Source organism: Alosa sapidissima, chromosome 1, assembly GCF_018492685.1.
Source record: "Alosa sapidissima isolate fAloSap1 chromosome 1, fAloSap1.pri, whole genome shotgun sequence".
Classification (NCBI taxonomy): Eukaryota; Metazoa; Chordata; class Actinopteri; order Clupeiformes; family Clupeidae; genus Alosa; species Alosa sapidissima.
Genome location: NC_055957.1, coordinates 53,050,731 through 53,075,455, shown reverse-complemented (window position 1 = coordinate 53,075,455; position 24,725 = coordinate 53,050,731). Strand labels below are relative to the sequence as shown.

Genomic DNA, 24,725 nt, shown 5'->3' with positions numbered 1-24,725 from the left:
AAAAAAAAAAAAAAAAAAAAAAAAAAAAAAAAGAGTAAAAGGGCGGGAAAACCCAAAAGGGGCCGAAAAGGGAGGTGGCGCGGTTGGCCAAAACACCTGGCAAGGACTCCTGCTGCTGCGTCTGCTCTGCTAAGGAGGATTTCATCACAGTCAGTCAGTCAGTCAGTCAGTCAGTCAGTCAGTCAGTTCCACTGGGTTGGTTCTTTTCTTACACAGTCAAAGGAATGTGCACCGTTCCCGGAGTCGCTGCAATACCGGGTCGATGCGTGGAGCGGACGGAGCAAGCCCCTCTTCCGTCTCCCTGTTCCAAAAATCAGATTAATATATGGTCCTCGGGTAGAGGACGTATCAGATATTAAACTGATAAGAACAGATTTTTTTTTTTTTTTTTTTTATTCACATATTATGCGAAGCGGATCAGATAAATCAGATCAAGAACAAACCATACAGTAATCCATACAGACAACCATAAAACCATAGCAAAACACCCATCGTCTCCAACATACGCACGTACTAGGGCTATAGCATGTCCCACAAGACTTTATTCAGCCCATTTCACAAAGCTACAAACAAAGAATCACAAGCCCATCACCAAACACTCATCACAACACAAAGTCATAACTTCTAGGCTCCACCAGAACAGTAGTAGCCTTCACATTGTCCTCATCGCGCCCCAGAAGAGAATCCGGGGAGGCCCCGCCTCCAGCCACCACGACACAACTGGCCTTGGCGCCCACGGCCTCCATATCATCGCCGTCGACCTTGCAAACACACCTCAGTCACTTCCACTTGACTCGACCATACCCGTCAACTGCTTCAAATTCTTCTCGTCCCAGCCCAGAAGCAAATCCGCGCCGACCACCAACTCCTCGCCGGGCCTGCCGTCATCGACCTCGATCTCCTCCTCGCTGTCGTCATCGCCATCATCTTCCTCCAGGGGGGTGACCTGGCCAAACACCTGCACTGTCTGGCACGACCTGAGGCGGCGCACCGGAGTCTCCTCCGACCCGCTGTCCTCCAGGGGGCGCTTCCCTGTAGCTGGTGCCACTCCTGTGATCACCACCTCCTCATCGAAGGGGCAATCAGCCCACGACCTAGGTGAAACCTCTCTCGCCGACTCATCCACAGCAACACCAGAACACGTCTCCTCAGCCACAGCCTGGGGGGGATCAGCCCGAGGTCCAGGAGAAACCACGGGAACACCAGAACACGTCTCCTCGGCCACAGCCTGTGGGGAATCAGCCGTAGGCCCAGGGGAAAGCACACTAACAACATTAACAGCCTGGGGAGCTGCAAACTGAGATGAACCCTCCGGGGCGGGAACAGAGGGCCTCTCAGCAGCAGCTCCATGTGCACTCACCACCTGCTCGCTGCTAGCCACCATCTTTGCTACCACATGGCTCACCACCTGCTCATCGTTAGCCGCCATCTTAGCGACCGCATGGCCGCCGTCAGACAAAGGATCAGCAAGCCTCGAAAGAGTCCTCCCGGGGGGCATAGGGGACTCCTCTCCAGCAGCCGACCGCACGTCCGTCGGTCCTCGACCCTCAGACTTTTCACGACCCACAGCAGCTCTCCTTCGACCTGGGCAAGCTCTAAACAGGTGCTCCGAAGACCCACAAAGACTGCAGGTCTTCGGAGCCAAACATTTCGCCGCCATGTGCTCCGTAGAGCCGCAATGGCGGCACCTGGTTACTTTGCAGTCCTCTCTTACATGTCCATTCTCCCCACACTTCCAACAACCCCCAGGCCTCCCAGGGACAAACAAGTAGCCCCTGTCTGGCCCCAAGGCGAAGGACTGGGGAGGCGAAGCCCCAGCTTTAAAGCGCACTTTAAACCTTCTCCTTCCCGTCCAGAAACCCCTTGAATCAGTCACTTTAGCACCCTCTCTCACATCACGGCAATACCTCTTCAAAAAAGCAACAATATCTTCTTCTAACACAAAAGGATTGAACATGTGCACAAAAACATGAGTCTCTGACGAAAAAAACACCATCCCCTTAAAACAATCCGCATGTAACTTCTCATTAATCCTCTTCTTAGCCATTTCAAAAAACATTTCAGTCCGAAAAGTAACATCAAACGTACCTTGAGGCCGATACTCCTGCAAGCAAAGGACCTCCCGCACTCCCAAATCCAAAGTGTCCAGCAAAACCTTGTCCGAAAAGTACTCCCTCTTCATCTCCGTCCTCCTGCTCACCGGAACCACAAAACGGATCGTGTTCCTCAATCTCAATGGGCCCAACGTCCCCATCGCCTTCCCGTCGCGTGAACGATATGCTCCACTTGATCTTAGCCAAAAGGCCGAGAAGCGATACCCCACAACTGCACGGGGTGCGGCGGCCCCTCTAGCGACGCCCCCCGCGCTCACATGGTTACGGGGGGAGGCGGGGCCAGCAAAAGCGGACCGCCGCCGCCGCCGCAAAACAAAACACCACGACGCTTGACTTTGGACAGGCAGGTGCAGCTCCGCCGAAGCAGAGCTTCCAAAAATACCGTAAACTCGGGGCAGTTCCCCTCCACGGAAATCTTTAGTAAAAGGCGAAAGATTTGTACGAGATGAAGAGAAACCCGAGCGATGGCTGCCACAGGGCACGCCGGACGGAGAGCATGAACGGCGCCGGTCGTGGACGTGAGGGTGACTCCAAGGCGTTGCCCAGTGGCAACAAGACTGCAGTATCAACATCCCCTTTAAATTTAAATGTGTAAAAAAAAAAAAAAAAAAAAAAAAAAAAAAAAAAAAAAAAAAAAAAAAAAAAAAAAAAAGAGTAAAAGGGCGGGAAAACCCAAAAGGGGCCGAAAAGGGAGGTGGCGCGGTTGGCCAAAACACCTGGCAAGGACTCCTGCTGCTGCGTCTGCTCTGCTAAGGAGGATTTCATCACAGTCAGTCAGTCAGTCAGTCAGTCAGTCAGTCAGTCAGTTCCACTGGGTTGGTTCTTTTCTTACACAGTCAAAGGAATGTGCACCGTTCCCGGAGTCGCTGCAATACCGGGTCGATGCGTGGAGCGGACGGAGCAAGCCCCTCTTCCGTCTCCCTGTTCCAAAAATCAGATTAATATATGGTCCTCGGGTAGAGGACGTATCAGATATTAAACTGATAAGAACAGATACTACACTTGATCTTAGCCAAAAGGCCGAGAAGCGATACCCCACAACTGCACGGGGTGCGGCGGCCCCTCTAGCGACGCCCCCCGCGCTCACATGGTTACGGGGGGAGGCGGGGCCAGCAAAAGCGGACCGCCGCCGCCGCCGCCGCCGCAAAACAAAACACCACGACGCTTGACTTTGGACAGGCAGGTGCAGCTCCGCCGAAGCAGAGCTTCCAAAAATACCGTAAACTCGGGGCAGTTCCCCTCCACGGAAATCTTTAGTAAAAGGCGAAAGATTTGTACGAGATGAAGAGAAACCCGAGCGATGGCTGCCACAGGGCACGCCGGACGGAGAGCATGAACGGCGCCGGTCGTGGACGTGAGGGTGACTCCAAGGCGTTGCCCAGTGGCAACAAGACTGCAGTATCAACATCCCCTTTAAATTTAAATGTGTAAAAAAAAAAAAAAAAAAAAAAAAAAAAAAAAAAAAAAAGAGTAAAAGGGCGGGAAAACCCAAAAGGGGCCGAAAAGGGAGGTGGCGCGGTTGGCCAAAACACCTGGCAAGGACTCCTGCTGCTGCGTCTGCTCTGCTAAGGAGGATTTCATCACAGTCAGTCAGTCAGTCAGTCAGTCAGTCAGTCAGTCAGTTCCACTGGGTTGGTTCTTTTCTTACACAGTCAAAGGAATGTGCACCGTTCCCGGAGTCGCTGCAATACCGGGTCGATGCGTGGAGCGGACGGAGCAAGCCCCTCTTCCGTCTCCCTGTTCCAAAAATCAGATTAATATATGGTCCTCGGGTAGAGGACGTATCAGATATTAAACTGATAAGAACAGATACTACACTTGATCTTAGCCAAAAGGCCGAGAAGCGATACCCCACAACTGCACGGGGTGCGGCGGCCCCTCTAGCGACGCCCCCCGCGCTCACATGGTTACGGGGGGAGGCGGGGCCAGCAAAAGCGGACCGCCGCCGCCGCCGCCGCCGCAAAACAAAACACCACGACGCTTGACTTTGGACAGGCAGGTGCAGCTCCGCCGAAGCAGAGCTTCCAAAAATACCGTAAACTCGGGGCAGTTCCCCTCCACGGAAATCTTTAGTAAAAGGCGAAAGATTTGTACGAGATGAAGAGAAACCCGAGCGATGGCTGCCACAGGGCACGCCGGACGGAGAGCATGAACGGCGCCGGTCGTGGACGTGAGGGTGACTCCAAGGCGTTGCCCAGTGGCAACAAGACTGCAGTATCAACATCCCCTTTAAATTTAAATGTGTAAAAAAAAAAAAAAAAAAAAAAAAAAAAAAAAAAAAAAAGAGTAAAAGGGCGGGAAAACCCAAAAGGGGCCGAAAAGGGAGGTGGCGCGGTTGGCCAAAACACCTGGCAAGGACTCCTGCTGCTGCGTCTGCTCTGCTAAGGAGGATTTCATCACAGTCAGTCAGTCAGTCAGTCAGTCAGTCAGTCAGTCAGTTCCACTGGGTTGGTTCTTTTCTTACACAGTCAAAGGAATGTGCACCGTTCCCGGAGTCGCTGCAATACCGGGTCGATGCGTGGAGCGGACGGAGCAAGCCCCTCTTCCGTCTCCCTGTTCCAAAAATCAGATTAATATATGGTCCTCGGGTAGAGGACGTATCAGATATTAAACTGATAAGAACAGATACTACACTTGATCTTAGCCAAAAGGCCGAGAAGCGATACCCCACAACTGCACGGGGTGCGGCGGCCCCTCTAGCGACGCCCCCCGCGCTCACATGGTTACGGGGGGAGGCGGGGCCAGCAAAAGCGGACCGCCGCCGCCGCCGCCGCCGCAAAACAAAACACCACGACGCTTGACTTTGGACAGGCAGGTGCAGCTCCGCCGAAGCAGAGCTTCCAAAAATACCGTAAACTCGGGGCAGTTCCCCTCCACGGAAATCTTTAGTAAAAGGCGAAAGATTTGTACGAGATGAAGAGAAACCCGAGCGATGGCTGCCACAGGGCACGCCGGACGGAGAGCATGAACGGCGCCGGTCGTGGACGTGAGGGTGACTCCAAGGCGTTGCCCAGTGGCAACAAGACTGCAGTATCAACATCCCCTTTAAATTTAAATGTGTAAAAAAAAAAAAAAAAAAAAAAAAAAAAAAAAAAAAAAAGAGTAAAAGGGCGGGAAAACCCAAAAGGGGCCGAAAAGGGAGGTGGCGCGGTTGGCCAAAACACCTGGCAAGGACTCCTGCTGCTGCGTCTGCTCTGCTAAGGAGGATTTCATCACAGTCAGTCAGTCAGTCAGTCAGTCAGTCAGTCAGTCAGTTCCACTGGGTTGGTTCTTTTCTTACACAGTCAAAGGAATGTGCACCGTTCCCGGAGTCGCTGCAATACCGGGTCGATGCGTGGAGCGGACGGAGCAAGCCCCTCTTCCGTCTCCCTGTTCCAAAAATCAGATTAATATATGGTCCTCGGGTAGAGGACGTATCAGATATTAAACTGATAAGAACAGATACTACACTTGATCTTAGCCAAAAGGCCGAGAAGCGATACCCCACAACTGCACGGGGTGCGGCGGCCCCTCTAGCGACGCCCCCCGCGCTCACATGGTTACGGGGGGAGGCGGGGCCAGCAAAAGCGGACCGCCGCCGCCGCCGCCGCCGCAAAACAAAACACCACGACGCTTGACTTTGGACAGGCAGGTGCAGCTCCGCCGAAGCAGAGCTTCCAAAAATACCGTAAACTCGGGGCAGTTCCCCTCCACGGAAATCTTTAGTAAAAGGCGAAAGATTTGTACGAGATGAAGAGAAACCCGAGCGATGGCTGCCACAGGGCACGCCGGACGGAGAGCATGAACGGCGCCGGTCGTGGACGTGAGGGTGACTCCAAGGCGTTGCCCAGTGGCAACAAGACTGCAGTATCAACATCCCCTTTAAATTTAAATGTGTAAAAAAAAAAAAAAAAAAAAAAAAAAAAAAAAAAAAAAAAAAAAAAAAAAAAAAAAAAAGAGTAAAAGGGCGGGAAAACCCAAAAGGGGCCGAAAAGGGAGGTGGCGCGGTTGGCCAAAACACCTGGCAAGGACTCCTGCTGCTGCGTCTGCTCTGCTAAGGAGGATTTCATCACAGTCAGTCAGTCAGTCAGTCAGTCAGTCAGTCAGTCAGTTCCACTGGGTTGGTTCTTTTCTTACACAGTCAAAGGAATGTGCACCGTTCCCGGAGTCGCTGCAATACCGGGTCGATGCGTGGAGCGGACGGAGCAAGCCCCTCTTCCGTCTCCCTGTTCCAAAAATCAGATTAATATATGGTCCTCGGGTAGAGGACGTATCAGATATTAAACTGATAAGAACAGATACTACACTTGATCTTAGCCAAAAGGCCGAGAAGCGATACCCCACAACTGCACGGGGTGCGGCGGCCCCTCTAGCGACGCCCCCCGCGCTCACATGGTTACGGGGGGAGGCGGGGCCAGCAAAAGCGGACCGCCGCCGCCGCCGCCGCCGCAAAACAAAACACCACGACGCTTGACTTTGGACAGGCAGGTGCAGCTCCGCCGAAGCAGAGCTTCCAAAAATACCGTAAACTCGGGGCAGTTCCCCTCCACGGAAATCTTTAGTAAAAGGCGAAAGATTTGTACGAGATGAAGAGAAACCCGAGCGATGGCTGCCACAGGGCACGCCGGACGGAGAGCATGAACGGCGCCGGTCGTGGACGTGAGGGTGACTCCAAGGCGTTGCCCAGTGGCAACAAGACTGCAGTATCAACATCCCCTTTAAATTTAAATGTGTAAAAAAAAAAAAAAAAAAAAAAAAAAAAAAAAAAAAAAAAAAAAAAAAAAAAAAAAAAGAGTAAAAGGGCGGGAAAACCCAAAAGGGGCCGAAAAGGGAGGTGGCGCGGTTGGCCAAAACACCTGGCAAGGACTCCTGCTGCTGCGTCTGCTCTGCTAAGGAGGATTTCATCACAGTCAGTCAGTCAGTCAGTCAGTCAGTCAGTCAGTCAGTTCCACTGGGTTGGTTCTTTTCTTACACAGTCAAAGGAATGTGCACCGTTCCCGGAGTCGCTGCAATACCGGGTCGATGCGTGGAGCGGACGGAGCAAGCCCCTCTTCCGTCTCCCTGTTCCAAAAATCAGATTAATATATGGTCCTCGGGTAGAGGACGTATCAGATATTAAACTGATAAGAACAGATACTACACTTGATCTTAGCCAAAAGGCCGAGAAGCGATACCCCACAACTGCACGGGGTGCGGCGGCCCCTCTAGCGACGCCCCCCGCGCTCACATGGTTACGGGGGGAGGCGGGGCCAGCAAAAGCGGACCGCCGCCGCCGCCGCCGCCGCAAAACAAAACACCACGACGCTTGACTTTGGACAGGCAGGTGCAGCTCCGCCGAAGCAGAGCTTCCAAAAATACCGTAAACTCGGGGCAGTTCCCCTCCACGGAAATCTTTAGTAAAAGGCGAAAGATTTGTACGAGATGAAGAGAAACCCGAGCGATGGCTGCCACAGGGCACGCCGGACGGAGAGCATGAACGGCGCCGGTCGTGGACGTGAGGGTGACTCCAAGGCGTTGCCCAGTGGCAACAAGACTGCAGTATCAACATCCCCTTTAAATTTAAATGTGTAAAAAAAAAAAAAAAAAAAAAAAAAAAAAAAAAAAAAAAAAAAAAAAAAAAAAAAAAAGAGTAAAAGGGCGGGAAAACCCAAAAGGGGCCGAAAAGGGAGGTGGCGCGGTTGGCCAAAACACCTGGCAAGGACTCCTGCTGCTGCGTCTGCTCTGCTAAGGAGGATTTCATCACAGTCAGTCAGTCAGTCAGTCAGTCAGTCAGTCAGTCAGTTCCACTGGGTTGGTTCTTTTCTTACACAGTCAAAGGAATGTGCACCGTTCCCGGAGTCGCTGCAATACCGGGTCGATGCGTGGAGCGGACGGAGCAAGCCCCTCTTCCGTCTCCCTGTTCCAAAAATCAGATTAATATATGGTCCTCGGGTAGAGGACGTATCAGATATTAAACTGATAAGAACAGATTTTTTTTTTTTTTTTTTATTGAATATAAACAGAGCACAGCAGCCTTGAAACTACAACACACAGGAGATACACATATAATACACACAACACACAAAAGATACAGAAGGAAGTTAATTTAAGCTAGACTAGAGGCTGCCACCATAAACAATAACACATAATCACACGGGCCCAGGCACGCAGGCCCGGCCAAACACAGCAAAAACCAACCCCCCCACAAACTTTAATCCACCCCAACCCTCACAAAACATACATCAACCCAGCACAAACACAACCTCCCCATCACTTCTCCTCCCCACCACCAGGACCCGACTATTCCATACCCAAAGTCCGTTTCAAGCTGTCCACATCCCATCCCACCAGCTGGGCAGGGGGGGTGGGAGAAACCACCCCCCCAGCAGGCAACACCTCCCGCACAGAGCCCGCCGAGCTATCCGTTCCGTCCGGCTCCACCACCACCTGACCACTCGCAGTACCAGGCCCGGCCTCCGGGGGCAACGAAGGACCGGGGACCAACGCCCCCGTCCGCAGACGCCTCACCGGAGTGTCATCCGGACCCCCATCCTCCAGGGGGCGCTTCCCAGCCATCTCCGCCATACCTGCCATCTCCACTTCCTGCGATTCGGTATGCTCCGCCCAATCTCCAACCGTCTTCCTCTCCACCTCGGCAGCGACTCCTCCCACCGTCTGCATGGCAGCCATGTGCTTCCCCATCCCTTTGTCTCCCAGTCGGCCATCTTGGCGGCCATGCGGCGCATCCTTCAACGTGCCTCCAGTCCCTCCAGGTCCTTCCAACACAGGCGAAACTGCCACCGGCACCACTTTGGGAGCCGGGGCAACAACCTGCAACACAGTACCCCCAGCAACCTGCCTCCCACCACCACCAGACACAGCAATAGACCCACCAGCCACCACCCCAGCATAACTACTCCTTTTCGGACATGACACAAACAAATGGTCCCCCTTCCCACACAAATTACAAGTCCTTGCAGCCTTACAAACATTGGCTAAATGCCCCACAGTCCCACACCGATAGCACGGCTTAGCCTTACACTCACCCCGCAAATGTCCACGCTGTCCACAAGTCCAGCAAGTGTTCGGCAGTTGAGGCACAAACAACCTGCCGCGGTCTGCCCCCAACGCGAACTCATGAGGCGGAATCATCCACTCTCCATTCGGCCGCAGATGAAACGTCACTCGATACCTCCTCTTCCCCGTCCAAAATCCAAACTCGTCCACGATCTTCTCCCCCTCAGCAATCCGGCTACAATACCTCTCCAAAAACGACCTGATGTCCTTCTCCAGCACGTGCGGGTTGAAGACATGGATCACCACCGTGTACATCTCCTCTCCAAACTCCCAACCGCACTTCCACAGCACGTTGTCGTCATCCCGCTTCCGGATCTCCTGCCATCGCCTCATCGTCGCATGCAGAAAGGACACCTCCCGAAACGTCACCTCGTACTGAAAAGGCGGCCGAGCAGCCTGCAGACACAGGACCTCCTTTCCAGACAGCCCCAGCTCATCCCTCAGGATCTTCTCTGCCACGAAGCCACGGGTCACCTCCACACCTAAATCCACCGGAAACTCCAGCCGGAGGGTGCAAGCACCCACCCCCAGTGACATCGCCTTCTTCTTGGCAAGCGCAGATACTACACTTGGCAAGCGCAGATACTACACTTGATCTTAGCCAAAAGGCCGAGAAGCGATACCCCACAACTGCACGGGGTGCGGCGGCCCCTCTAGCGACGCCCCCCGCGCTCACATGGTTACGGGGGGAGGCGGGGCCAGCAAAAGCGGACCGCCGCCGCCGCCGCCGCCGCAAAACAAAACACCACGACGCTTGACTTTGGACAGGCAGGTGCAGCTCCGCCGAAGCAGAGCTTCCAAAAATACCGTAAACTCGGGGCAGTTCCCCTCCACGGAAATCTTTAGTAAAAGGCGAAAGATTTGTACGAGATGAAGAGAAACCCGAGCGATGGCTGCCACAGGGCACGCCGGACGGAGAGCATGAACGGCGCCGGTCGTGGACGTGAGGGTGACTCCAAGGCGTTGCCCAGTGGCAACAAGACTGCAGTATCAACATCCCCTTTAAATTTAAATGTGTAAAAAAAAAAAAAAAAAAAAAAAAAAAAAAAAAAAAAAAAAAAAAAAAAGAGTAAAAGGGCGGGAAAACCCAAAAGGGGCCGAAAAGGGAGGTGGCGCGGTTGGCCAAAACACCTGGCAAGGACTCCTGCTGCTGCGTCTGCTCTGCTAAGGAGGATTTCATCACAGTCAGTCAGTCAGTCAGTCAGTCAGTCAGTCAGTCAGTTCCACTGGGTTGGTTCTTTTCTTACACAGTCAAAGGAATGTGCACCGTTCCCGGAGTCGCTGCAATACCGGGTCGATGCGTGGAGCGGACGGAGCAAGCCCCTCTTCCGTCTCCCTGTTCCAAAAATCAGATTAATATATGGTCCTCGGGTAGAGGACGTATCAGATATTAAACTGATAAGAACAGATACTACACTTGATCTTAGCCAAAAGGCCGAGAAGCGATACCCCACAACTGCACGGGGTGCGGCGGCCCCTCTAGCGACGCCCCCCGCGCTCACATGGTTACGGGGGGAGGCGGGGCCAGCAAAAGCGGACCGCCGCCGCCGCCGCCGCCGCAAAACAAAACACCACGACGCTTGACTTTGGACAGGCAGGTGCAGCTCCGCCGAAGCAGAGCTTCCAAAAATACCGTAAACTCGGGGCAGTTCCCCTCCACGGAAATCTTTAGTAAAAGGCGAAAGATTTGTACGAGATGAAGAGAAACCCGAGCGATGGCTGCCACAGGGCACGCCGGACGGAGAGCATGAACGGCGCCGGTCGTGGACGTGAGGGTGACTCCAAGGCGTTGCCCAGTGGCAACAAGACTGCAGTATCAACATCCCCTTTAAATTTAAATGTGTAAAAAAAAAAAAAAAAAAAAAAAAAAAAAAAAAAAAAAAAAAAAAAGAGTAAAAGGGCGGGAAAACCCAAAAGGGGCCGAAAAGGGAGGTGGCGCGGTTGGCCAAAACACCTGGCAAGGACTCCTGCTGCTGCGTCTGCTCTGCTAAGGAGGATTTCATCACAGTCAGTCAGTCAGTCAGTCAGTCAGTCAGTCAGTCAGTTCCACTGGGTTGGTTCTTTTCTTACACAGTCAAAGGAATGTGCACCGTTCCCGGAGTCGCTGCAATACCGGGTCGATGCGTGGAGCGGACGGAGCAAGCCCCTCTTCCGTCTCCCTGTTCCAAAAATCAGATTAATATATGGTCCTCGGGTAGAGGACGTATCAGATATTAAACTGATAAGAACAGATACTACACTTGATCTTAGCCAAAAGGCCGAGAAGCGATACCCCACAACTGCACGGGGTGCGGCGGCCCCTCTAGCGACGCCCCCCGCGCTCACATGGTTACGGGGGGAGGCGGGGCCAGCAAAAGCGGACCGCCGCCGCCGCCGCCGCCGCAAAACAAAACACCACGACGCTTGACTTTGGACAGGCAGGTGCAGCTCCGCCGAAGCAGAGCTTCCAAAAATACCGTAAACTCGGGGCAGTTCCCCTCCACGGAAATCTTTAGTAAAAGGCGAAAGATTTGTACGAGATGAAGAGAAACCCGAGCGATGGCTGCCACAGGGCACGCCGGACGGAGAGCATGAACGGCGCCGGTCGTGGACGTGAGGGTGACTCCAAGGCGTTGCCCAGTGGCAACAAGACTGCAGTATCAACATCCCCTTTAAATTTAAATGTGTAAAAAAAAAAAAAAAAAAAAAAAAAAAAAAAAAAAAAAAAAAAAAAAAAAAAAAAGAGTAAAAGGGCGGGAAAACCCAAAAGGGGCCGAAAAGGGAGGTGGCGCGGTTGGCCAAAACACCTGGCAAGGACTCCTGCTGCTGCGTCTGCTCTGCTAAGGAGGATTTCATCACAGTCAGTCAGTCAGTCAGTCAGTCAGTCAGTCAGTCAGTTCCACTGGGTTGGTTCTTTTCTTACACAGTCAAAGGAATGTGCACCGTTCCCGGAGTCGCTGCAATACCGGGTCGATGCGTGGAGCGGACGGAGCAAGCCCCTCTTCCGTCTCCCTGTTCCAAAAATCAGATTAATATATGGTCCTCGGGTAGAGGACGTATCAGATATTAAACTGATAAGAACAGATACTACACTTGATCTTAGCCAAAAGGCCGAGAAGCGATACCCCACAACTGCACGGGGTGCGGCGGCCCCTCTAGCGACGCCCCCCGCGCTCACATGGTTACGGGGGGAGGCGGGGCCAGCAAAAGCGGACCGCCGCCGCCGCCGCCGCCGCAAAACAAAACACCACGACGCTTGACTTTGGACAGGCAGGTGCAGCTCCGCCGAAGCAGAGCTTCCAAAAATACCGTAAACTCGGGGCAGTTCCCCTCCACGGAAATCTTTAGTAAAAGGCGAAAGATTTGTACGAGATGAAGAGAAACCCGAGCGATGGCTGCCACAGGGCACGCCGGACGGAGAGCATGAACGGCGCCGGTCGTGGACGTGAGGGTGACTCCAAGGCGTTGCCCAGTGGCAACAAGACTGCAGTATCAACATCCCCTTTAAATTTAAATGTGTAAAAAAAAAAAAAAAAAAAAAAAAAAAAAAAAAAAAAAAAAAAAAAAAAAAAAAAGAGTAAAAGGGCGGGAAAACCCAAAAGGGGCCGAAAAGGGAGGTGGCGCGGTTGGCCAAAACACCTGGCAAGGACTCCTGCTGCTGCGTCTGCTCTGCTAAGGAGGATTTCATCACAGTCAGTCAGTCAGTCAGTCAGTCAGTCAGTCAGTCAGTTCCACTGGGTTGGTTCTTTTCTTACACAGTCAAAGGAATGTGCACCGTTCCCGGAGTCGCTGCAATACCGGGTCGATGCGTGGAGCGGACGGAGCAAGCCCCTCTTCCGTCTCCCTGTTCCAAAAATCAGATTAATATATGGTCCTCGGGTAGAGGACGTATCAGATATTAAACTGATAAGAACAGATTTTTTTTTATATTGAAGTTTATTCACCAAACCAAACCAGGCCCTAGGCCCACATTAACACACGATACATATACACACATCCGCCATCACACAGTTCTCGATGGCCCAAAAAAAAGGAAAATAGAAAGGAAAAAACAAGAAAAACCCCAAACCCCCCTCCCCCCTCACAACACCACCCCACTTGCCAGAGGACCCCACACCCTCTCCATCTCCCCCCTCCCCTCCTCCTTCCCAAAACCCCTGACATACGTCTCCACCCTCCACTTCACCCTGTAAAACACAGCCTCTGGAGTTCCCTGGGGAGCCAGGGTGCGGATGGAGTCCTTCCGCCGCTCCCACAAGGCCCTTTTCACCTCCGTTCCCACCGCCCACACCACCCTTCTGACGTCTGAGCCCAACTGGGCCAGACCCACCCCGCTCACCACCAGCTCCTCCACCAAAAACCCCCCAAACCCCGGGCCCACCCACTCCTTCACCCTACCCCACACCCGCGCTGCCTCCCTACACCCCCAGAACACGTGTGACACCGTCTCGACCTCCCCACACCCCATGGCACACCCCGGCCGCCCCCTCCCCCACAGCCGACAAATCCGTTCCCTGACCGGCAGCCTATTGAGCGCCGCCAGCCAGTTCAGATCCCTACCCCCCGGATGTAAGAACGCCGGCTGCAGAAAGAGCCACCCCGATGCCCTGGGGCACGCAGGCAGTGGCTCTGACGCCAGGTCCCGCCTCATGGCCTCCCCATACAACCTCCGGTGATCCAGCACCAGACCGTCCTCCAGGCACCACTCCCGGGCCCGCACAAAGTCCCGGACCCGAGTGTACCACCATGGGGAGTCCCAGGACCAGGGGGATGTTGCGCTCAGCGGCCTCAGCCGCCGCAAAGCCAGCCCCAACCAGTACCTCGCCAAAATGCCAGCCTTATGCGTTGTGTCCCCCACCACCAGCCGCGCATGGAAAGAGCTGTGCAGGCACAGCAGCTTCACCGGCAGGCAGGGCACCCCCCTCCCCCCCTCCCGCACATCTCGGTACATCAAAGCACGATTCACAAACTCCGCCGAGCCCCCCCAAATAAAAGAGAAGACTGCCCTCTCCAGTCTCCGCCCGATATGGAACGGCACCGGGTACACGTACGCCAGGTGGTTCAGACAAGGCAGCACGTCGGCCTTAACCACCATCACCCTGCCCGTTAGGGACAGCGGCCTACTCCTCCACCTCGCCAGCCGCCTCCCCACCGCCCCCAGAAGAACCTCCCAGTTCTTCACCGGGGCCTCGCTCCGACAGAAATCCACCCCCAGTACCCGGATTGCATCCTCGGCCACCCTGAAACCCCCCGGGACCTCCACCCTGGAACTCCACGGGCCCAGGCACAGGGCCGCAGACTTGCCCAAGTTGACCTTTGCCCCGGACGCCCTCCCAAACTCCTCTACCACCCGAACAACGGCCCCAAACCCCCTATCAGTAGTGATAAAGAGGGTCAGGTCGTCCGCGTACCCAGCCACTTTAGCAACCTCCCCCCCACCCCCCGGGAGATGCACCCCTTCGATGCTCGGCTCCGCCCTCAGCCCCGCCATCAGGGCCTCCAGGGTCAGGACGTACAGGAGTGGGGACAGGGGGCAGCCCTGTCGGACACCCCCCACCTGCCGCACCACCCCCGAAACGGAGCCATTAATCCTGATCCGGCTAACCGCATCCACATACAGCAGCCGGATCCAGGCCACGAACACCGGCCCAAACCCCATCCGGTCCAGAACCCGGAACAGAAAGGAGTGCTGCACCCGGTCGAACGCCTTTTCCTGGTCCAGGCTCAGGAGGGCCAGCGGGAGACCTCTCACGTCCGCCCAGCTGACCACATCCCTCACCAGGACCAGGTTCAGGCTGCACGCTCTCCCCGGCACCCCACAAGTCTGGTCCGGGTGGACCACCGTACCCATAACCCTCCCCAACCTACGGGTCAGGACCTTGGACAGGATCTTCACGTCCGCTGTCAGGACCGTGATAGGGCGCCAATTTGCCAGCTGTTCCCTGCACCCTTTCTTAAAAATGAGGGAGACCAGCCCGGCCCGCATTGAGGCTGGCAGCACCCCCCCGCTAAAACAGTCCCCAAACACCCCCACCAAGTCCTGCCCCACCAGATCCCAAAAGGACCTGTAAAATTCCACCGGGAGGCCATCGCCCCCCGGCGCCCGGCCCAGCCTCAGAGACCTCATCGCCTCCTCGGCCTCCCCCTCCGTAATGCCCGCCTCCAAGGCCTGCCGGTCCTCCGCCGACAGCCTTGACTCTAGCCCCCCCAAGAACCTGTCCGCCAGGGCCTCGTCCCTCTCCCGCTCGCTGAAGAGGTCCTGATAGTACTCCCTGGCGGCCTCCAAAATCTCCTCCTCCCCTGTAACCCGCCCCCCAGGCCCCTGCAGGGCCTCTATAGCGCACCGCTCCTGCCTTGTGCGCACCTCGGCGAAAAACGCCTTGGACGGGGTCTCGCCCGACAGGCACCCCCTCACACCCGACCCCACCAAAAGGGCCTTGGCCTCCGCCATAAAAAAATTGTCTAGCCTACCGCGCAGGACTGCCGCCCGAGCGCGGCCCGCCGGTGAAGCCAGCTCCCCCGCCCACCACATCCTCCTCAGTTCCGCCGCCCACTCATTAGCCTCCCCCCTCTTCTCCTGCGCCCGCTCCCTCCCCCATGTGCGGCAAAAACTCCCGATCCGGGCCTTGACTCCCTCCCACCACTCGCCCAAGGAGTCGAATAGCCCCTTCATACTCCTCCACCCCACATACAGCTGCCGAAAGGCCTGGCAGAAGGCCGCCTCCTCTAGGAACCCGACATTAAACCGCCAGGCCCCCCGGCCGCGCCCCCTCCCCACCCCCGGCAGCACCACCTCCACCCCCACCACGCAATGGTCAGACAGCCAGACCGGCTCAACCCGGAAGTCCCGGACCCCCAGCACCTTGGGGACAAAGATATAGTCCAGGCGTGACTCGTCCCCCCTCGAGTTACTCCAGGTCACCCCTGCCGACCCATCCCCGGCCGCCCTAAAACAGTCCTGTAACAGGAAGTCCTGTAACAAAGAACCCAAATCCCCCCCCGGAGCTCTCTCTAGGGACACATTAAAATCCCCCCCCAGAACCACAACCCTCCCCGTATAAAGGAGCGGGGCCACCTTCTGGAGGAAACCCCGCCGCTCCCCCACAGCACTTGGTGCGTACACATTAATGAGCCGCAGCGCGGCCCCCCTCCACCTTGCATCCACCACCAACACCCTCCCCGGCACAGGCTCCCACACAGAGTCCAAAAAAAAATCCCACCCTCTAAACAAAATACCCACCCCATCTGCATGCACATTCCCACCCCCCCACACAGAAGGACCCCATGTCCACCCCGCTTTAAACATCTTAACATCCCCCGGACCCCCCACATGGCACTCTTGCACAAACATCACATTAAAACCCCTGTCCCCGGCAGCCGCGAAAACCGCCGCCCTCCGCAGTGGCATCCGCATTCCCCGAACGTTCAGGGACTCCACCCGGAGACATGCCATCATACAAAAACCCACACACCCCGCACCCCCCCTCCCCCCTCCCCACACACAATACCCAACCCAACACAACCCCAAAGAGTCCACAGCCCCACCGTCCACCTTAACACACAAGTCCACATCAGCATCATGAGTCACCATGAGGGCTGCCCTCCACTCCCCCCCCCCCGGGATCACCCTCAGCCACGGCGGGCTGCAAGGGATGCGGGAGCTTACCCTCCGACTGTGGCACCGAAGCGTCCAGGATCCGGGCGGCCAAAAGGTCCCCCCGCGGGGCCGGCCCGGCCTTCCTCTCCAACGTCCCACTGTAGAGCCCCGGGCTGGAGACCTCATCCTCTCCCCCCGGGGGGGGGGAGCCCGATGACAACGACTCCCCCGACCCCGAAGACTCCGATGAGGCAGAGGCCTGCCCGGGCGACGCCGACCCCTCCACGCAGCACACCACAACGGGCGAGGAGCCATCCGACTGCACCTCCGCCGGGCCCGCTCCATCCTGGGGACCGTCTCTCGCCACCACCTTGTACGGCTGCTCCTCCTCCGAATCTCCATGCGGCCGCTTGCCCCCGCGGGGCCCCTGCCCACTGCCGTCGCACGAGGCGTCGTCCTCCCGGCCCTCTACTTCCTCCGCCCAGTCCGAAATAGGACTATCACCTATGGACCCGGAAAACAAAGTGCTGAGCGCGGGCGCCGCCCCCTCAGCAGCCACCAGGGGGAGCTCCGGCGATGCCAGAGGGCCATGTGCTCCGTCGGTTAGCTCGGCATCTAGCCCGATGCTAACAGGCTCCACGACCTCCTCCTGCTCCTGGTAAGTCCCAACGCTTGGTCGCACGGCACCTTCCGCCTCCTCGACCAGTTCCTCACCCCCACAGCCCGCAGGACCCTGCAGGACCGACGCATAGGTCCGCGGCCTCACCGGGCAGCCACGAAAAAGGTGCTCCAAGCTGCCACACAGGGAGCACCTCTTCGGTGCGGTGCACGCCGACGACACGTGGCCTTCCTCCTGGCAGAAACGACACCGCTGTCCTGAACAGGCAGCCTTCTCGTGGCCTTGGCCCCCGCACCGCCGACAGTAGACGAGCTGCCCAGGGTACGTCAAATAACCCCGGTCCGGTCCAAGCGAGAAACTGCCGGGGGGGTGCAAGAACTCACCCAGCCTCGTGGTGTCCATCCGGAGCCGGACTGCGTACCGCCTCTTCCCGAGCCAGAAGCCGAACTGGTCACATATCTTCGTCCCGCCCCTCACCTCCTCTACCTGGGTCCTTAGGAACGCCTCGACATCCTCGTCCGGGACGAAAGGGTTGTACAGGTGGATTGTCAGCGGTATGAACTCCTGTTGAAACAGGGGCACCAGCCGCAACCCCTGGAGCGCCGGCAGGTCCTCCTTCGCCCTCCACTCCTCCTGAAAACTCCGACACTTCCGCAGATCAAAAAAAGATAAATCAAAAAAACCTTGGCTCACCACCGGCTGGACGCAGAAAACCTCCCTAGGACTCAGGCCAAACGTCTCCCGAAGAATCACCGAGGTGATGAAGAACTGCCTAAACCTATCCCGAACTGCCGCTGCTGCATCCTTAGTAAGCTCGATCCTGACCGTATTTTTTAGTCGCACCTTAAAGGCCGACACCGTCGCTCTCTCCTTTTCCATGCTCGAAGATTTGTACGAGATGAAGAGAAACCCGAGCGATGGCTGCCACAGGGCACGCCGGACGGAGAGCATGAACGGCGCCGGTCGTGGACGTGAGGGTGACTCCAAGGCGTTGCCCAGTGGCAACAAGACTGCAGTATCAACATCCCCTTTAAATTTAAATGTGTAAAAAAAAAAAAAAAAAAAAAAAAAAAAAAAAAAAAAAGAGTAAAAGGGCGGGAAAACCCAAAAGGGGCCGAAAAGGGAGGTGGCGCGGTTGGCCAAAACACCTGGCAAGGACTCCTGCTGCTGCGTCTGCTCTGCTAAGGAGGATTTCATCACAGTCAGTCAGTCAGTCAGTCAGTCAGTCAGTCAGTCAGTTCCACTGGGTTGGTTCTTTTCTTACACAGTCAAAGGAATGTGCACCGTTCCCGGAGTCGCTGCAATACCGGGTCGATGCGTGGAGCGGACGGAGCAAGCCCCTCTTCCGTCTCCCTGTTCCAAAAATCAGATTAATATATGGTCCTCGGGTAGAGGACGTATCAGATATTAAACTGATAAGAACAGATACTACACTTGATCTTAGCCAAAAGGCCGAGAAGCGATACCCCACAACTGCACGGGGTGCGGCGGCCCCTCTAGCGACGCCCCCCGCGCTCACATGGTTACGGGGGGAGGCGGGGCCAGCAAAAGCGGACCGCCGCCGCCGCCGCCGCCGCAAAACAAAACACCACGACGCTTGACTTTGGACAGGCAGGTGCAGCTCCGCCGAAGCAGAGCTTCCAAAAATACCGTAAACTCGGGGCAGTTCCCCTCCACGGAAATCTTTAGTAAAAGGCGAAAGATTTGTACGAGATGAAGAGAAACCCGAGCGATGGCTGCCACAGGGCACGCCGGACGGAGAGCATGAACGGCGCCGGTCGTGGACGTGAGGGTGACTCCAAGGCGTTGCCCAGTGGCAACAAGACTGCAGTATCAACATCCCCTTTAAATTTAAATGTGTAAAAAAAAAAAAAAAAAAAAAAAAAAAAAAAAAAAAAAAAAAAAAAAAAAAAAAAAAAGAGTAAAAGGGCGGGAAAACCCAAAAGGGGCCGAAAAGGGAGGTGGCGCGGTTGGCCAAAACACCTGGCAAGGACTCCTGCTGCTGCGTCTGCTCTGCTAAGGAGGATTTCATCACAGTCAGTCAGTCAGTCAGTCAGTCAGTCAGTCAGTCAGTTCCACTGGGTTGGTTCTTTTCTTACACAGTCAAAGGAATGTGCACCGTTCCCGGAGTCGCTGCAATACCGGGTCGATGCGTGGAGCGGACGGAGCAAGCCCCTCTTCCGTCTCCCTGTTCCAAAAATCAGATTAATATATGGTCCTCGGGTAGAGGACGTATCAGATATTAAACTGATAAGAACAGATTTTTTTTTTTTTTTTTTTTATTGAATATAAACAGTGCGAAGCAGCCTTGAAAATACAACACACAGGAGATACACACAGGATACACACAACACACAAAAGATACAGAAGGAAGTTTAAGTTTAAGCTAAGCTAGAGGCTGCTGCCATAAACAATAACACATAACATAACATAACAACGACCCAGGCACACAGGCCCGGCCAAACACAGTGAATGACATACACACATATACGAAAAACCTTACCCACCCACAACACACTGTTTAATCCACCCAATACATCAAACCAGCACACCCACAAACACAGAAACACAGATACACAACCCCATCACACAAAACACATCAACCCAAACCCATCGTCCGCTTTACGCTCTCCACGTCCCATCCCCCCACCTGAACAGTAGGGGGCGGCCTCTCCCCCCTCCCTAGCCCCTGTGCAGTTCCACCTCCGACCACCGGGGGCGGAGCCCCCACCGGTACAACCACAGTCGTCTCCACCTTCTGCCGGCTCACAGGACCTGCCGTTGCCCTCCCATCCACTAGAGGGCGCTTCACTGCCCCCGCCGCCGCCGACACTTCCACCATCTCCTGCTCCTGCGAAGCAGAAGCATCCGCCCAGCTGGACTCCACCGTCTTCCCCACAGCCACGCCCTCCACGACCTCCAACCCAGCCACACCTTTGACCTTAGGACGGCCATCTTGGGTGCCATGCGGCTTAGCGGTAGCCGTAGCAGCCGAGCAGCCAACCTGGCTACCCTGCGGCCCAGCCACCACACCACCAGCCGACACAGCAGGCACCGGCACCAACACTCCACTCCCAGTCCCCGTCTTCTCCACCACCGGCACCGTCTTTGCAGGCCTCTGCTTCCCCTCACCCGACACCGCGGGAGCCCCCGTACCAAGAGCAGGAGCCCCCGCAGCGCCAGTCACCACCCCAGCATAGCTACGCCGTTTAGCACACCCAGCAAACAAATGATCAGTGCCCCCACATAAAACACACTCCTTCAACTTAACACAATCTTTCACCACGTGTCCCACAGCCCCACAGCGCAAACATGACTTCACATTACATTCCCCACGTAAATGCCCCACACCCCCACACCCCCAGCACTCACTTGGCAAGTCCGGTATGAACACTCTCCCCCGGTCAGGTCCCAGAGCAAACGCGTAGGGAGGCCGCACCACACGACCCCCCGACGAACGAAAGCCCGCAACGAAGCTCCACTTTCCCGTCCAAAATCCATTAGTGTCCAAAATCCGCTGCCCATCCGACAGGTCCACGCAGTACCGTTCCAAAAAGCTCCAGACATCCTCCAACAGCACGTGGGGGTTAAAGACCTGCACGATGACTGTGTTGGTCGCGCCCCACTTCGCCGCACACATCCCCTCCGCCGCCACGATTTTCCCAGACGGAATCGTCCACCGCCGATACCCCTCGGTCATCCCCGCCATCGTCCGGAAGGTCAAATCAAAACAGGTCCCATCCACCGCTCCCTGCAGGCACAGCACCTCCTTGTCCGTCATCCGAAGCCGCTCCTTGACAATCTGTGCTCCGAATACCTCCCGAGTCACCATCTCCCTTTTCTCCACCGGCACCAGGAACCGAATTCCATACTTCGGGATCCCCGTCCACGTTTCAATGGCCACCATCGCTATCTCTGCTACTTGATCTTAGCCAAAAGGCCGAGAAGCGATACCCCACAACTGCACGGGGTGCGGCGGCCCCTCTAGCGACGCCCCCCGCGCTCACATGGTTACGGGGGGAGGCGGGGCCAGCAAAAGCGGACCGCCGCCGCCGCCGCCGCCGCAAAACAAAACACCACGACGCTTGACTTTGGACAGGCAGGTGCAGCTCCGCCGAAGCAGAGCTTCCAAAAATACCGTAAACTCGGGGCAGTTCCCCTCCACGGAAATCTTTAGTAAAAGGCGAAAGATTTGTACGAGATGAAGAGAAACCCGAGCGATGGCTGCCACAGGGCACGCCGGACGGAGAGCATGAACGGCGCCGGTCGTGGACGTGAGGGTGACTCCAAGGCGTTGCCCAGTGGCAACAAGACTGCAGTATCAACATCCCCTTTAAATTTAAATGTGTAAAAAAAAAAAAAAAAAAAAAAAAAAAAAAAAAAAAAAAAAAAAAAAAAAAAAAAAAAAAGAGTAAAAGGGCGGGAAAACCCAAAAGGGGCCGAAAAGGGAGGTGGCGCGGTTGGCCAAAACACCTGGCAAGGACTCCTGCTGCTGCGTCTGCTCTGCTAAGGAGGATTTCATCACAGTCAGTCAGTCAGTCAGTCAGTCAGTCAGTCAGTCAGTTCCACTGGGTTGGTTCTTTTCTTACACAGTCAAAGGAATGTGCACCGTTCCCGGAGTCGCTGCAATACCGGGTCGATGCGTGGAGCGGACGGAGCAAGCCCCTCTTCCGTCTCCCTGTTCCAAAAATCAGATTAATATATGGTCCTCGGGTAGAGGACGTATCAGATATTAAACTGATAAGAACAGATTTTTTTTATATTGAAGTTTATTCATACCAAATCATAATCATTATCAAATCATAGTTACAGCCAGAACAAGAAGAACACAGAAAGCACAGAAAGAGAAAAAGAGAAAAAAGAAAGGCTGCAACATACGGGCACAAACGCCCCATAGAAAGGAACTCGGGCACACAGGCCCAGCCAAAAACAAACCCCATAACTCAATCCCAACCCACCCACACACAAACATCCCTACTCCTCCCCACACACCATAAAACACCCGCACTTACACAATCCCACCACCAGCAACCCACTAATCCATGCCCATAGTCCGCTTCAAGCTGTCCACATCCCACCCAGCAAGCTGGGTAGGAGGGGGGCGACTCCCCCGTCCTACGGTCCGCCTCTCCGTCACCGACTCCACCGAATCCGCCGACTCGTCCGACTCCAGCTCCACCAAACTGCCCGTAGTTCCCGACTCCGCCACCAGGGGTAGGGAGCGATCAAAGGCCGCCACCCCCTCCCCCGGCCGCTGACGCCGCACGGGAGCACTCTCCGGACCTCCGCCCTCCAGGGGGCGCTTCCCCGACACCATCGCCAACTCCGCCATCTCCTCTTCCTGGGAAGCCGTTGCCTCCGCCCAGCTCAGCACCCCGACACTCTCCATAGCCACGCCCGGCCTGCCCTTCGACCCCGCCGACCCTCCGCCCTCTGGGCGGCCATCTTGGCTGCCATGCGGCCTAGCGGTAGCCGTAGCCACCAGGCTGCCTCCATGCGGCCCAGCTCCCACTCCACCAGCCGATCCTGCAGCTCCCGTTCCTCCGCTCGTGCCCACCGCCGGCGGTCCCGTCGGCCTCCTCTCCAGCACACCCGTCACCAGAGGAGCCCCTGCGGGGGAAACAGAAACCCCCCCACCGCCAGTTCTCCCCACCACCGCTCCCGCGTAACTCTGTCTCTTCGGACACCTCAAAAAGAGGTGATCCTTAGACCCGCACAAGGAACACTCCCTTCTCTCCCCACAGTCCTTCACCACGTGCCCCACCACCCCACAACGCACACACCGCTGCGCCACACATTCGCTTCTCAAATGCCCCTCTTCCCCACATCCCCAACAAACAGTAGGTAAGTCCGGTAAAAACACCCTCCCCCGGTCTGTCCCCAGCGCAAACAAATGTGGAGGCCGCAGCTGGCGGCCCTCCCCAGAAAAGCGAAACCGCACACTATACCTCCACTTGCCCGTCCAAAATCCGTTGCCGTCTGTGACCTTCTCCCCCGGTGACACTGCGCTACAGTACCGGCTAAGGAACCCCCGGACGTCCAGCTCCAACACGTGCGGGTTGAAGACCTGCACCACGACCACGTTGGCTGCGCTCCACACCACGCGCTTTATTCCCACGATCCTTGGGTCTCCTTTTCCCTTCCCGAACGCCACGCGCAGATCCTCCTCCGTCTTGAACGTGACGTCATGCCTCCCCAACGCCGGGTAATCCTGTAAACACAGGACGTCCGCTCCCGATAATCCCAGTACGCCCTTCAGGATGACCTCTCCAAACCCTGCCCGATCCAGCTCCGTCCTCCTCGCCTCCGGGATCAGGTACCGAATAGCATATCTCGGAATCCCCTTCGTCTCCTCCATCAAATCCGCCATCGCTGCCTCGGGTAGTCCGATTGATAAGAACAGATACTACACTTGATCTTAGCCAAAAGGCCGAGAAGCGATACCCCACAACTGCACGGGGTGCGGCGGCCCCTCTAGCGACGCCCCCCGCGCTCACATGGTTACGGGGGGAGGCGGGGCCAGCAAAAGCGGACCGCCGCCGCCGCCGCCGCCGCAAAACAAAACACCACGACGCTTGACTTTGGACAGGCAGGTGCAGCTCCGCCGAAGCAGAGCTTCCAAAAATACCGTAAACTCGGGGCAGTTCCCCTCCACGGAAATCTTTAGTAAAAGGCGAAAGATTTGTACGAGATGAAGAGAAACCCGAGCGATGGCTGCCACAGGGCACGCCGGACGGAGAGCATGAACGGCGCCGGTCGTGGACGTGAGGGTGACTCCAAGGCGTTGCCCAGTGGCAACAAGACTGCAGTATCAACATCCCCTTTAAATTTAAATGTGTAAAAAAAAAAAAAAAAAAAAAAAAAAAAAAAAAAAAAAAAAAAAAAAAAAAAAAAAAAGAGTAAAAGGGCGGGAAAACCCAAAAGGGGCCGAAAAGGGAGGTGGCGCGGTTGGCCAAAACACCTGGCAAGGACTCCTGCTGCTGCGTCTGCTCTGCTAAGGAGGATTTCATCACAGTCAGTCAGTCAGTCAGTCAGTCAGTCAGTCAGTCAGTTCCACTGGGTTGGTTCTTTTCTTACACAGTCAAAGGAATGTGCACCGTTCCCGGAGTCGCTGCAATACCGGGTCGATGCGTGGAGCGGACGGAGCAAGCCCCTCTTCCGTCTCCCTGTTCCAAAAATCAGATTAATATATGGTCCTCGGGTAGAGGACGTATCAGATATTAAACTGATAAGAACAGATTTTTTTTTTTTTTTTTTTTATTGAATATAAACAGTGCGAAGCAGCCTTGAAAATACAACACACAGGAGATACACACAGGATACACACAACACACAAAAGATACAGAAGGAAGTTTAAGTTTAAGCTAAGCTAGAGGCTGCT

General features: G+C 55.5%; 28 non-coding genes and 4 pseudogenes across 28 annotated transcripts; all 32 read right to left on the bottom strand.

Moving 5' to 3' along the window:
• Positions 1-221: 221 nt before the first annotated feature.
• On the bottom strand, positions 222-432 carry LOC121684148 (annotated as a pseudogene).
• Positions 433-2,465: 2,033 nt separating this feature from the next.
• Positions 2,466-2,579, bottom strand: LOC121680578. The gene has a single exon (XR_006021744.1). It is a non-coding gene; the product is annotated as a U5 spliceosomal RNA (small nuclear RNA).
• Positions 2,580-2,955: 376 nt separating this feature from the next.
• Positions 2,956-3,146, bottom strand: LOC121682425. Its single transcript, XR_006022556.1, has one exon. It is a non-coding gene; the product is annotated as a U2 spliceosomal RNA (small nuclear RNA).
• Positions 3,147-3,301: 155 nt separating this feature from the next.
• LOC121680574 lies at positions 3,302-3,415 on the bottom strand. The gene has a single exon (XR_006021743.1). It is a non-coding gene; the product is annotated as a U5 spliceosomal RNA (small nuclear RNA).
• Positions 3,416-3,771: 356 nt separating this feature from the next.
• On the bottom strand, positions 3,772-3,962 carry LOC121682418. Its single transcript, XR_006022554.1, has one exon. It is a non-coding gene; the product is annotated as a U2 spliceosomal RNA (small nuclear RNA).
• Positions 3,963-4,117: 155 nt separating this feature from the next.
• On the bottom strand, positions 4,118-4,231 carry LOC121680567. The gene has a single exon (XR_006021740.1). It is a non-coding gene; the product is annotated as a U5 spliceosomal RNA (small nuclear RNA).
• A 356-nt stretch (positions 4,232-4,587) lies between these two features.
• On the bottom strand, positions 4,588-4,778 carry LOC121682413. Its single transcript, XR_006022553.1, has one exon. It is a non-coding gene; the product is annotated as a U2 spliceosomal RNA (small nuclear RNA).
• A 155-nt stretch (positions 4,779-4,933) lies between these two features.
• LOC121680562 lies at positions 4,934-5,047 on the bottom strand. The gene has a single exon (XR_006021738.1). It is a non-coding gene; the product is annotated as a U5 spliceosomal RNA (small nuclear RNA).
• Positions 5,048-5,403: 356 nt separating this feature from the next.
• On the bottom strand, positions 5,404-5,594 carry LOC121682407. Its single transcript, XR_006022551.1, has one exon. It is a non-coding gene; the product is annotated as a U2 spliceosomal RNA (small nuclear RNA).
• A 155-nt stretch (positions 5,595-5,749) lies between these two features.
• Positions 5,750-5,863, bottom strand: LOC121680559. Its single transcript, XR_006021737.1, has one exon. It is a non-coding gene; the product is annotated as a U5 spliceosomal RNA (small nuclear RNA).
• Positions 5,864-6,239: 376 nt separating this feature from the next.
• Positions 6,240-6,430, bottom strand: LOC121682400. Its single transcript, XR_006022549.1, has one exon. It is a non-coding gene; the product is annotated as a U2 spliceosomal RNA (small nuclear RNA).
• A 155-nt stretch (positions 6,431-6,585) lies between these two features.
• LOC121680555 lies at positions 6,586-6,699 on the bottom strand. The gene has a single exon (XR_006021736.1). It is a non-coding gene; the product is annotated as a U5 spliceosomal RNA (small nuclear RNA).
• A 375-nt stretch (positions 6,700-7,074) lies between these two features.
• Positions 7,075-7,265, bottom strand: LOC121682393. Its single transcript, XR_006022548.1, has one exon. It is a non-coding gene; the product is annotated as a U2 spliceosomal RNA (small nuclear RNA).
• Positions 7,266-7,420: 155 nt separating this feature from the next.
• LOC121680545 lies at positions 7,421-7,534 on the bottom strand. The gene has a single exon (XR_006021734.1). It is a non-coding gene; the product is annotated as a U5 spliceosomal RNA (small nuclear RNA).
• A 375-nt stretch (positions 7,535-7,909) lies between these two features.
• LOC121683620 lies at positions 7,910-8,099 on the bottom strand. The gene has a single exon (XR_006022855.1). It is a non-coding gene; the product is annotated as a U2 spliceosomal RNA (small nuclear RNA).
• Positions 8,100-9,655: 1,556 nt separating this feature from the next.
• LOC121684692 lies at positions 9,656-9,770 on the bottom strand (annotated as a pseudogene).
• Positions 9,771-9,925: 155 nt separating this feature from the next.
• On the bottom strand, positions 9,926-10,039 carry LOC121680537. The gene has a single exon (XR_006021733.1). It is a non-coding gene; the product is annotated as a U5 spliceosomal RNA (small nuclear RNA).
• A 366-nt stretch (positions 10,040-10,405) lies between these two features.
• Positions 10,406-10,596, bottom strand: LOC121682388. The gene has a single exon (XR_006022547.1). It is a non-coding gene; the product is annotated as a U2 spliceosomal RNA (small nuclear RNA).
• A 155-nt stretch (positions 10,597-10,751) lies between these two features.
• Positions 10,752-10,865, bottom strand: LOC121680530. The gene has a single exon (XR_006021732.1). It is a non-coding gene; the product is annotated as a U5 spliceosomal RNA (small nuclear RNA).
• Positions 10,866-11,228: 363 nt separating this feature from the next.
• LOC121682378 lies at positions 11,229-11,419 on the bottom strand. Its single transcript, XR_006022543.1, has one exon. It is a non-coding gene; the product is annotated as a U2 spliceosomal RNA (small nuclear RNA).
• Positions 11,420-11,574: 155 nt separating this feature from the next.
• On the bottom strand, positions 11,575-11,688 carry LOC121680522. Its single transcript, XR_006021731.1, has one exon. It is a non-coding gene; the product is annotated as a U5 spliceosomal RNA (small nuclear RNA).
• Positions 11,689-12,060: 372 nt separating this feature from the next.
• Positions 12,061-12,251, bottom strand: LOC121682377. Its single transcript, XR_006022542.1, has one exon. It is a non-coding gene; the product is annotated as a U2 spliceosomal RNA (small nuclear RNA).
• A 155-nt stretch (positions 12,252-12,406) lies between these two features.
• Positions 12,407-12,520, bottom strand: LOC121680514. Its single transcript, XR_006021730.1, has one exon. It is a non-coding gene; the product is annotated as a U5 spliceosomal RNA (small nuclear RNA).
• Positions 12,521-12,892: 372 nt separating this feature from the next.
• LOC121683565 lies at positions 12,893-13,081 on the bottom strand. Its single transcript, XR_006022829.1, has one exon. It is a non-coding gene; the product is annotated as a U2 spliceosomal RNA (small nuclear RNA).
• Positions 13,082-18,617: 5,536 nt separating this feature from the next.
• Positions 18,618-18,808, bottom strand: LOC121682374. The gene has a single exon (XR_006022541.1). It is a non-coding gene; the product is annotated as a U2 spliceosomal RNA (small nuclear RNA).
• Positions 18,809-18,963: 155 nt separating this feature from the next.
• LOC121680508 lies at positions 18,964-19,077 on the bottom strand. The gene has a single exon (XR_006021725.1). It is a non-coding gene; the product is annotated as a U5 spliceosomal RNA (small nuclear RNA).
• Positions 19,078-19,452: 375 nt separating this feature from the next.
• LOC121683725 lies at positions 19,453-19,644 on the bottom strand. The gene has a single exon (XR_006022883.1). It is a non-coding gene; the product is annotated as a U2 spliceosomal RNA (small nuclear RNA).
• A 1,807-nt stretch (positions 19,645-21,451) lies between these two features.
• On the bottom strand, positions 21,452-21,565 carry LOC121680503. The gene has a single exon (XR_006021724.1). It is a non-coding gene; the product is annotated as a U5 spliceosomal RNA (small nuclear RNA).
• A 377-nt stretch (positions 21,566-21,942) lies between these two features.
• Positions 21,943-22,117, bottom strand: LOC121683913 (annotated as a pseudogene).
• Positions 22,118-23,655: 1,538 nt separating this feature from the next.
• On the bottom strand, positions 23,656-23,786 carry LOC121684370 (annotated as a pseudogene).
• A 155-nt stretch (positions 23,787-23,941) lies between these two features.
• Positions 23,942-24,055, bottom strand: LOC121680496. The gene has a single exon (XR_006021723.1). It is a non-coding gene; the product is annotated as a U5 spliceosomal RNA (small nuclear RNA).
• A 375-nt stretch (positions 24,056-24,430) lies between these two features.
• Positions 24,431-24,622, bottom strand: LOC121683720. Its single transcript, XR_006022882.1, has one exon. It is a non-coding gene; the product is annotated as a U2 spliceosomal RNA (small nuclear RNA).
• Between the last annotated feature and the right edge of the window lie 103 nt (positions 24,623-24,725).